General features: G+C 50.1%; 1 protein-coding gene across 9 annotated transcripts in view; it reads left to right on the top strand.

Moving 5' to 3' along the window:
- DLG2 (discs large MAGUK scaffold protein 2) overlaps window positions 1–12,438 on the top strand; it is a 4,792,098-nt gene that overhangs the window by 2,356,154 nt on the left and 2,423,506 nt on the right. The gene's annotated exons all lie outside the window — the stretch shown is intronic.

Raw genomic sequence — 12,438 nt, 5'->3', positions numbered from 1 at the left:
TGCCTGTAGGTATCGACCATGGCCTTGTCTGTCTGGGTCATTGACAATTGTGTGTGGTGGACATCGTGCACATGGCCCTGTGGTGGCCCATGTGACATACAACCATACTAGTGTAAGGTGTCACATTCCCTACAGATATGCAGACAGTGTGGATGTCTGCTATGTCGTGCATAGGTCATGTCATGGTGTGACAATGTTGCAGCCAGACATCCACGTGCATGGGACATGGCATGTGCCATGTCACAACGTGTGCACCGATGCAGGGGCATAGGTCACATTGGTAACACCTGTGCTCTGGCAAGATCACAGCTCACTATGTGGTACTGTGTGCATACTGCAGAGGCATACCGATGCATACTACACATGCAGCCATTGTGGAACACCTACACCATTGTATGCATAGCTGAATGCACGTAACACACCAATAGGTCGTGTGGTGTCATGCCACTCTACGCTAACGGTTGTATCTACTGTACATGGGTGGTGTGTGTGTCGGGTGGTGCAACCTGTATACCGTGACTGGGGCACACACAGGTGTGCATGTCATGCCTGGACACATGGGGAATATCAATACACCATATCATGCCTTTGACTAGCAACAGACTTACCTGCAACAGACCCTTGTGTTTGCGACACGCCAGACGCACCTGTAAAGGGATGACACAAAGGTATACACATTATCCATTACTATCGCCACAGTCAGCAGTGTGCATGTCACATCATGCATCTGTGAGTTAGCATGTGCTATGCACATGTCTGCTAACACAACATAGCATACTGTAGTATGCGCCTTGTGTGGCCATATACCTGGCATGTATGGCTATATTATGTGTTGTACTATGACACCCACCCCCACGCCACTTATCATACAAACATGCAACCCTGACTTACCATGCAGCTCCAAGCTCATAGTTCGGGAGACACCCACCTCCACGATGGACGCATGGGTTTCTGCGTGTTGTTCCGTGGGTGTCCCCAGACTGGCCAGGAGCTCCTCCGTGGCTGTGAGTGGGGCTGGGTTGGTGGCCCACCACCTGTCCCACGCTGTTGTCTGGCGATTGCAGCGGCACGCTGTCTTGCATGCCGGATCAGGTCTGTGCAGTGCCTGCGGATCTGCTGATAAGTGCGGTTGTATCCGCCCAGGCTGTTCACCCTCCTGCACATCTCCTCCCACATCTCCTGTCGGTCCTGTGCCTGCTGTGGCACATGACTAAATAACATGTCATGATTAGTATGGAGGTATGGTATGATCACCTCCTCCTCCTGTCGACTGAATGCAGGAAGCCGGATCGTGGCATTATCTGTAAGACATAATGATGGTGGCAGGTCACATTTACACTGCTGTGCTGGCATACTGTTGGAGATACATTGCTATGACAAGTACGACATCTGCACAGTAATCTGTGAAAGGCATCGTGGCAGTGACACAGCCGATGTGTTGGCTTCACACCATTGAGCAGTGTGTGTCACATCATATCTGTTTGCCACCCCATCACACTGTACACGCACCATGTAGATGTTAGCCAGCTGTGGACATGTGTACCTGGCTGCACCTGTGTCCATATCACTGGCATAGGTCCCCATGTGACGCCGGTGCTGCTGTTCACCTGGACGCTGTGTATATGTCAGTACACATCACGCCTGTAGCCATTGTGAACGCCAGCAGTGGCACTGTACACATACACATGGACACCTGCACATGCATGTGTTGTGCCATGTACATCCACACAGCACTGTACGGGTGTTGGACAACTTGCCACAGCTCACCTGTGTTGCACATGTGATAGACATAGGGCAATGTGTAACCATGACACATTAGCAGGACAGGCCATGCATAGCATGTACACACACACATTGTCCAGAGCATCACACAGCACCTGTGACACCACAGGGTGCATCACCGCCACATTACTGCTGTGTATGGTTGATAGTGAGAGTGCCTTTTGTCCATTGCACCATGTAGGATCAGGATAGCTCATGCAGCCTTGCTGGGCAGGTCTGCATGGTATGGCAGGGTATGCCACATACATGGCACTGGGTTGTGATCCACCTGGGGTTTACGATATTGGCAGGGTGGCTGTCCATTCCATATGTCATTGCTATGTGTATATGGACATTCAACATGTCTATCGCCATGGTGTGGACACTGGCCTCAAGCGAGGTATGCTGCACGCTGCTTGCTGAGGGTGTGTCTGGTGCATGCAGGTATCACACATCCATGCATACACTGTAACCCTGGCAGGTGCTATGTGCTGGGATATTGATCAACACAGTGCTGTATGTGGACACACACCGCTATCCCGTGCACATGGATGGTTGCCTGCACTGATGTGGGTACCACATATGTGTACATCCAGTGCCTGCTGCCACCCCCATGTCTGCTGCTGCACTACACACCGCCATCCCTCCCTCTGTGAATGTGGTGTTGGGCACAGCATAGGTATCCATGTATGGGGACAGGGATGTTCACATAGCAGGGTCACTGATGGTATCGCCGATCAGACCATACGCGTATGACGCACCCCTCACACATATAACCCATTCATATTGTTGTTCACAACGGTGACACAGCTATATTGCTATGCCGGAGACATTCACAGCCATACATACACAGATGCATGCACGCCCATCTGTGGCATGGCCTGGACTATTGGTGTGGTTCAGCACATTACATGTTTGACTGCAGCTGGCGCAGACCTACTGTGCACATGTCTACACGGTAAGCCTGTTCTACAGTAGGCATCTGTGATGTGCTGTGCACATCTCATATCTGCACATTTGGTTGGTGTCCATCGGTCCACGGGCCAGTGGTGGGACACACAGGGATGTTGCTGAACATATATGCATGCAACCCTGTACAGCTGTAACACTAGCCTCTCAGATGCTCATGTGTCGTGGACGTGAACACCGTACACACACATGTGGTTGTGGGCTGCCGTCCATACCCATCTCCTCCTGTGGGTTGCTATCATCCCACACACTCCTTGTATTGTATGTTCAGGCTATGCACCTATGTGGGGCTTGTGGGCATGCAATACGATACTATATGCCTTTGCACCCATCACAGACAATGTCACACAGGTACACCGGCAGCCGTACACATCACAGCTTGTTGTCAGCACGTCACATGTGGTACACACATAACACATCTCCTGTGGGACATGGTCATTTGTACGGGCATGTCCAGCAGTCACATACCACAGCTACCCCTACATGACGGCTATGCAGGACATGTGTCTGTACAGCTACTGTGACATGTACACGAGCAATGCCCCCTACCTACATCACATGGTACTACCTGTGGAGTATGTGTGTCTGCATCCATGCTATGGCCATAGATGACAATTGTACATCAATATGTGCAACATACCTCATTGGGGTTGTCATGTGCACATGTTCCATGTGTCAATGCATTGTTTGTGTCTGTTGGGCGGTCATTGTTGTGCATGGTTTACATGGCTGACATAGCGCACTGTGTCTGATTCCAGGTACTTCATTGGGCTACCAGCATTGTACATTTCTACAGCACATTCCAGCCATCATGTAGCCAGCTTAGATGACAGTGGGAGGTGTTCCGCCATGTGCACATATGTCACACAGTACGAGGGTGACTGACACACATTGTCAGGACTGGGTTCTGACTGCTGTGGATGTGTGTACTGGTGTTGACAACCATGACTGCACCAGATGGTGTCTTCTGGATGTGTAACATTCACAACACACACCTACATTCACATAGCAGCACATCGTCCACGACAATGGACATTCCTGCATGAACACTGTGTACGGTATGTCTGTATGACCACTGCATATATCACTGGTAGCCACCAGCATGGCTGCCTACAACAGCGGTGTGTATCCTGTGCAAACATGGGTTACACCTGTCACAACACACCTGTGTCAGATGGCCCTGTAGTGGGTGACAGTGCAGTTCCATACATCATGTAACAGTATACATCGTGCACCAGTATGTTGCAGACATGTGAACGGCTGTGCTAGTCGACATATGCACACATGACACATCACCTGGTACACCGTGCTTCTGCCTTGCCACCTGCTATTGTGACCACCCTGTGATGACATTGTACGGCCCACATGGACTGGGACATGTGATGGCTCAATGGTGAATTAACCCTCCGGTGTGTGTCTAGCCAGGTGTCCAGTAGCCAGTGGTCTGCACGCAGGGATAGTGTACATTGGCCTACTCTGTCACTGGGACTGTTGACTATGGTCATACTGTAGTTATGCAGGCATGTGGTGTTTGTCCAGTCTGATAGTCGTGTTCAACCACACTACCGTGGCACACATGACCTGTGGACATCTGCCTAAGGTGTGCAGCCCACATGTACATCTTCACATGCTATGCTGCCTGTGCAGCGGTGTCACATGTCTGTCTCCGGCAGGGCTGTCACAGGTAGGCACAGCATGCAGTGATGTGTGACAATGCTTACACCCTCCACTGTGCTGTACACAAGCACTGCACACACAGTACAGCACACATGTCATTTATCTGCAGTGCCTGGGACCTGCCTCCATGCCCTACACGGCACACCTGCCAGTCCAGATTGTACACAGATCATACCTCCCAGGCACATACCTGACTGCAACACACACGGGTGGGTGGTTCCCACACCACACAGTGATTTACACACATACTGTATATTCCCAAGACACATTGCATCATAGGTAATCCATGTTCAGATACCCATGTTCGTGACCGCACGCACATTGTGACACGCGACAGTGAATACACTGTACACCACAGGTTACATGCTGGTCGTGTTGGCATACTGTACATTGCACCTAGGACAGTTGCTACTGCTATGTATTGACAGCAACACGCCCTTCCCTAGTATGGACTCCCATGTACCCACACATGCTTGGCCATGCAGTACGCATAGCTGGGTGACACATTACACGACACATACCATACCTACACTACCCTCGGCATGCACCAAACCTCCATGTGTCTGTGTGCTATGCCTACACACATCCCCCCTCTGTTTGCTGAACATCCATGCTTCTCAGCCCTGCTAGCCACACCCTAAACACACAACCATAGCAGCATGCATGGTACATACACTCTACAGCCGGTATTACTGACATCCACTGACAGAGGTAGTTGATGGCATGGCACCCCGTACGATGGACAGTCTACGTGCCTATGCCAACACTGATCACAGTGCACTTCTGCTACATTTACACACTGGTAGGGACCATGCTATTCCACACAGAGACATGGTGGTACTGGCCTTTTCACAGACGCCACAGTGGTATTCCTGTTCCATGCACACGTGCTGTATGGGCACATGTGCAGGCTGTTGCACGGTAGTTATGTTCACATGTGTGTGGTGTGTCACTTGACAGTCATGGTGTGTCCTCATGGTGCATCACATACTCCACAGCTAGCTACCTACACATGACTGCCATACATTGCAGTGTGGGCCCTCACGCAGTGTGGTGGTATGTCTCTGCTGTTTGACTACATCCACATTCAATGCAGCATACAACAGTCATGCAGGCATTGCCAACACAGATGTTGCTGGCATCGTGCCTGCCAATGGGGTACCTACCAACAATACACACTCTCACTCACTACAGGGTTCCAATCCTTGGCTGGACATTGTATTAACCCTGTGGACACATACATAGTACTGCCATGCACATGTTATGTCCGGGAACACAGTCCCAATGTCACCTCAAATCTCCGTAGTTGTTGTATCCCGCCAACCTGGCTGTTACATGTCTCTGCAGCAGCACACTGCATTGACTGCTAGCCCATTCATGTACGTTGTGTACCCTGACCACCACACTACCACATCTATCACACTACACATGGGTGGTACTGCATTGCACGTATGGGGCTGCATTTGTACACCCATGACTGGGCCATTCAGTATGGCATTGGGCCACATCCTGACATACATGCTTCACACACTCATTGACTACCTGCATGCCTTTACTGGCACCCTTGTTGGGCTTCTGTGCGCCACAGCACACCACATCCCATGCTGGCCACCTGTCATACTATTGCATGGGTGGTTGGGGTGGTACAGAGGGTATCACATCAGACATGATCCGCTCTTTGCCCTTCAGCGCCATTCCACTTTATGCTATTGCCAATGTACACATCCAGCATCACATCGTACCCTATGTCTCAGGATGTTACGCCATGTGCCTCCTGTACAGGTCACACAGTGGTGCAAGCATATCATGCTAACTACAACAAGTCAGGGACGTGTGACATTGCACAGTCCTCAGTCATGTGGCCCCTCATGCTCACTATTTGCATACATACACTACCTGCTGTCACAGAGTATTGTCCATGCCTACATATACCACATCTACATACCTGGCAGCATTCTAGCTCATCCTACTCATATTGCTAACAACCATACAGGTGTCAGTGTGGCAGATATATCATGTAGATATCATTGCATCAGTTACATCACACATAGTGCATACACATCACCTTTGCATAGTGACAGTCATGCAGTGTGTATCACATGGATACTGTCCCTATACATGCATATCACGTTGTACATGGTTGCTGTACACACACATGCCCCACATGGTGCTGTGGTTGCCATATTCCACCATGGCGTGGGTACACATGTGCAGGACCACGCATTTCTGGACCGTATGTCTAGCTGATACCTTGGGTGCCCTTGTACCTGTGCCATACACACATGTACACGCTGGCAGTGTTACAATAACACATATGTGGTGTACCTTACACAATGGATACAACGTTACATGTCTCAGTATAGTCATGCTGTGATGTCTACCCGGCTCAGACAGTTTACATATGCAAATGACAGTCATGTAACACATCTGTACTCACCTGCATACCACTAACACAAGGGTGTAATCTACTCTGCCATGGGCCATGTTCTCCGCATTACTGATGCATGTAGTACTCCTACATGGCGCTTGCAGTGGGCAGGGTGGGAGGAGCAGTCCTGCATGTGTGCACACATGCCACATTGCTCAGCCCGGGCGCCTGTGTGACATCCACAGACTGGACACACACCGTGCTGTGGGACATAGGTCCTGTGCACATCCCACAGGGGCACACTGTGTCACTAGTCATGTGATAGCTCCCTTGCTGGTAGGGTGACACAGACCCATGGTACCACCACAGCGGAAGTACTGTATAGACATACAGTTGACATCCACTTCTGCCGCTCAGTGGACACTACCATGGGGGGGGGTGACACTACTGTGTACATTGCACATGTGTTTACACACGGGCCTGCCGGACATCATTGTGGCACACATTGCACCTGCTACGGAACGCTTGGACATGGTTACTTGCTGTTCCCTCCATTTCGGGTACCTATTCTGCTACTACACTGTCCCATATGTGCAGGCCATACATATCTTGTTTATGTACATAACATTAGGCCATCCCTCCATCATGCATGCTATGCCTGTGATACTGTCTATGATTTCTGAACATATCCATCATGACAGCTTTGCATTACACATAATTGACATAGTCACCCCTACTGCGTGGGATACGTGCACGCTGCGCACATTCCGTATGACATCGACGGTATATGCCCATGCACATGTGTGCTGTGACACTATACATACATGGCCTATCCCCTGCTGTGGGGCTTCATTGTTCGATATCCACTGACAGCATCGGCGTGGGTGGTGGCATTGTTCTGTGTTTGGAATCCCTATGGCGGACCTTGGGTTATCACGCCTGTGTACATGTTGTCCCACTGCTGTGCACACGTTGTCCACAGTTGCTGGTATGCGCCGAGCCTTAGCATTACATAACCACCTTTCACCACTCTCTGCCTAATGGACAGGTATCTTTACTTACACACATCGTTCACATACAGTGCAGATTAGTCATACGTATCATGCGTTACACATCAGTACATCTCGTGGGTTCGACATACCTTTCTGGCCTTCGCTTCTGTATTCGTCAATATCTTCCTCTCAGTATTTCCTTTCAATAGCGTTTGTGTTCATTATGAACATACGGTTTGAATATCCAGGGAGTCTTCCTTTATTCGTCACCTGAGGCATGTGGGTTCATCACGCCAATAGCTGTTCCTCGGTGTGTACTTATGCGCATATCACTGGTGATCCTCCTCCATTCATACGTTACCCGGGAAACTAGGCCATGGTTCATTCCTCGTGTGGCCGTTAGTTATTTGCACTACCTTCGGGGATGGTATGTATTGTGTAATGTTTGTGTGACTGCATACGCTATGTGTGGTGTCAGGTACATTACGCTGTGGTGTTAGCCGTGGATTGTGTGTGTTGGGTATGGTATTCTGTTTGACATGTGGGTGTCCGTGTCCTGGCGGCGACTGTCGATGGCATTGTGCATTCAGATGTGTAACATAGCTGTTATATTCCTGTACACAACGGATGCAAGGATGCATCAGCTGCTGCTAGTGTTTCCCACGCGGCTTGTGGCGGGTATGCCGCTGTCATTGACTGTCTGTATGTTTTGCTGCGGTTTTACCTGTTATCCCTTTGATATGTGCGATGGGGTATACCTGCGGATGTGGGTGACGGGTACGGCGTGTGGGTCTTGCATTTATACATACAAGATATGCTTGTGTGTGTGCTCCATCCCTGCTTGGGGAGCTGCAGGTTACCTGTCTGTTGTTCTGGGAATGTTTGTTTTGTTGATGTCGTGTGGTGTCGGTATCGCCTGCATGTGTGCTTCCTGCACGTATTCCTCCTTCACATCGGTTATATATCTGCGGATGTTCGTCCGTGCCTACTATCCATTGGCATTTTGTCACTGATAGTTACGGTGATTGTGGTCCTATACTTGGGACGGCCTGTATGCTACCGGTAGCCTCCTATTCGTGTGCCGCTTGCTTACTTAACGGTCGTGGAACACACAGCGGTATTTAAGGGACCGTAAGTGTTCACGATCGGTGCCGCGATAGCACGTTCGTATTTTCGCCGTACATGCCTGATGCTGTGTAACGCTGCCGACGATCGTGTTGAGTCTACCATATGGCCGCCATACATACGGTCATGGTTTGTACATGCGCCCTTTGCATCTCCTGTTGGCTATGGCCCTGTGGTACATTCTGGGACATTTCCGCTTTGCATCGCTTTTACGCCGCCACGCCGCATAGCCACTGAGGAGATGTCAGTACTACTTTGTGGGTACTGCTGTACATACGCCTATGGTTCCTGTACTGTATGCCTACGCATGTTATTACACTCCGCCTGTGACATGTCACCTACATACACATTTTACAGTGGCACACACATTACACACACACAGCGGAACACACGACAACCTCACCTCACACATACACATATTGCCGCCATGGCTCTCAACCTTCCATTTCCAAAATGAGGAACACACACATTACTAATGTGGAACAAATGGGCATAATGTGGAACACATACTAATGGCATACTAACAACTTCAGCTAAGTAGGTCATAGGATGGTTAAAATATGCTGATTTACTTACAATGAAGAACCTTTAATGAATTACTATGATTAATTTCTATTTACCAGGATGTCATTTAAATACATTCCTAACAATGAATGTTTGACAGACATTTTCAATGTGGAACTTTGAGGAACTGCGAGGAACATGAACTGTTTTAGACCCCAAATGAGGTACGCTCCTCATAATGACGACACTTGACTGGTAATCTGGTATGCTTGCCGCCGCACCGACGGTTGCACACAATACCTACGTTGGCGCATCGCCGGCGGCGGCGTGTACCTCCGCACTCATATCCTATGGATATGACACGCACATATCCCGCTACTGTAACGTGGACTGGTGATCATCCCGACACGCGGATATGTATTGATGCAGGTTGACATTTCCATGGCTGGCGCTCCCTGCTCTGCCCACCCTCCCGGATGATCGGGTTGTCGGTCACTATGTTTACTATGTGGAGATTTCGCCTTACTTATCTGTGAACTTGCCTCCCTGGGTTCCATATTAATCTGTTGTACTTTATATCTGTGTATGTGTACATATATTTCTACATGTGTACTGATATCTATTTCCGTATCTGTGTATGCACATAAGTACATATGTGGTCGACTTGCGGCGATAGTGGCAGCATACGCCACGCCGTGTGCTGTAGAACCGCGCGTGTGAGGTGTTGGCGCTCCATGCTCTGCTGGCTATTGGGTGTGCAGTGTTTGGGTGGTGCCTTTGTTGGAGTCACACATAGGTCCGCCATACGGTACACAGTACGGGCGGACATGTTTGTGTGGCGCCCATTTCACTGTGTGTGCAGGTAAGGAGGTGACAGGCCATGGGGCCTACGCTGTCAAAGTATGTGCTATGCTCCCTCTTTGCCAGGGCGTAGGCATATTGGGTACGCCTCCGTCTACCTACTGGGGCTGGCACAGCGTGTTCATGGCGCTGAACGCCCTGTGCCTGTGCTTGCCTTGGCAGTTGTGGCGGGCTTGGTGGCCCTACACCATTATGTCCCTGCAGCAGCTGTTTCCGCAGAATCATATTGTGTAGCATACAACATACTATGAATATGTGGGCACATGTGCCTGGAGAGTACTGCAAGGCTCCACCGGATGTATCCAAGCACCGGAACCGTGATTTCAACATCCCAAACACACGCCTATGATTATTCTGGTTTGTGCGTGTGCCTCATTATGGCGTTCTTGCATGTGTGTGTGTGCATTTCTGATGGGTGTCATCAGCCACTGCTCCAGTGCATAGCCAGCATCCCCACAAGGTGACCTTGCGTGATGTCCCCCCTGGCGAATACCTGATACAGCTGTGAGGCATGCCAGATATGGGAGTCGTGGTAGCTTCCAGGGCTGCCAGCACACACATCCATGATAATGCCCTGTGCATTGCACACGACCTGGCAATTGATGGAGGGGTATCCCTTGCGGTTTATGTAGCACCTACCCTGCTCCCGGCGGTGACTTGATTTCTATGTGCGCACAGTCGATCGCACCCAGTACCTCCGGTATTGTGCCACACGGTGGAAGCGGCGATATTGCTAGCCAACTCCTCCTGAGATCTGGGGAAGTTTATATACTCATGGGCATGTCGTAACATGGCATCCAGGAACTGGTGTAGTACCCTAGATGCTGATGCCTGTGAGATACCCATTATATCCCCGGTTGGCCTTTGAAAGGTACCTGTAGCCAGTATTCGCAAGCTCACACATACCTTTGTGTCCACTGGGATGGGCTCCCCTCTGTTGTCTCTTGTTCTCAGGCGTGGCCGGCACAGCTCCACTATTTGCTGTAACGTGTCCCTGTCCACCCTGTAGCGCCCTACTATCTCCAGGTCTTGCAGCCCCTGGTAGGTCACCCTTGGTCTGAACACTCTCCTTCTCCTGTGAGGCCTACGGTAGTTGTCGGCACCATCCTCCGCAACTCCGTCTGTCTCTGCCACATACCTATGCATCACGGCCACGGCGGCACCCACCATATACATATTAAAAGTTCCCCGTGTGTTTACACCCTACGGTGCGGCGTTTGGGAAATCGCGCTGTGTGTTGTGTGCATTCACACTTTATACTGTTGTGCTGTATACCCGGTGATGTCATTGGGTGTGTCTGTGCAGCCGTATCCATGGATTATTTTCGGTGTTTTACGGTTGCAACTGCAACGGTATTGCCTTTAGTGTTACATTACAGTTGCCTGCATTGGCTTAGCTTTGCATCTTACATTACTGCATCCTGCAGGCACATGGCATATGATGCATTTTATCTGCAGCCGCAGTTATGCTACCTCTGTACTTGGCTGTGCTATTTCGGTTCTTTGCTCTTTGCATTTCTACTACATCCCCTACTATCTTTGCATTCATATGCCTCCCTTTCCCGTTATGCAGGAGTCTGCATGCAGAGTTGTCAGCTGCCGCCGCTTGCCCTTCCTGGATTGATTGGTGTTGATTGCTCATTACGGCTCCAATTACACTGCTTCCGTGATTTCCTCATATTCTCCGCATTACCTTCCTATATCCGTGGTTGTTGACGGGAGGCCGTCACATGACTGGGTTGGGAACGAGTCATCCTCGTGCACATGCATCTGTGCGCGCTTTATGTACTCTCAGCGCATCTATTTCCTCACACGCCGATCCTGCTGCTGTGCTGTGCATTGTACAGCCCAGGTTTGCTGGCCTCCAATATGCTTCCTCCTACAGTGGCACACCCCTCTGCGATTGACATGTATCTCGTGTAGGCCACTCCTCGGTGTAGTACCACTGCGCCGCTTGCTCCATCCTTACACCGGCGCCAGCTTTGCGATTCACTATTATCTGCCTCATTTGCATGGCATTGACTGCTAATACATGGTTACGGCGCCAACACTGCCACCACTCCTTGACAACCCTTGCGCTGGGGTTGAGGCTTTCCATACATAGTATGGTGTGTGGTGGCTGTACAGCTGATGTGTATTATACAGCTCTTTTAGGACATTGTCATATTATTTCATTGCTTTG

Source organism: Protopterus annectens, chromosome 5.part0, assembly GCF_019279795.1.
Source record: "Protopterus annectens isolate FY-2018-M chromosome 5.part0, PAN1.0, whole genome shotgun sequence".
NCBI classification, from domain to species: Eukaryota; Metazoa; Chordata; order Ceratodontiformes; family Protopteridae; genus Protopterus; species Protopterus annectens.
The sequence above is the reverse complement of the archived record's forward strand: the minus strand, read 5'-3'. Positions and strand labels throughout refer to the sequence as shown.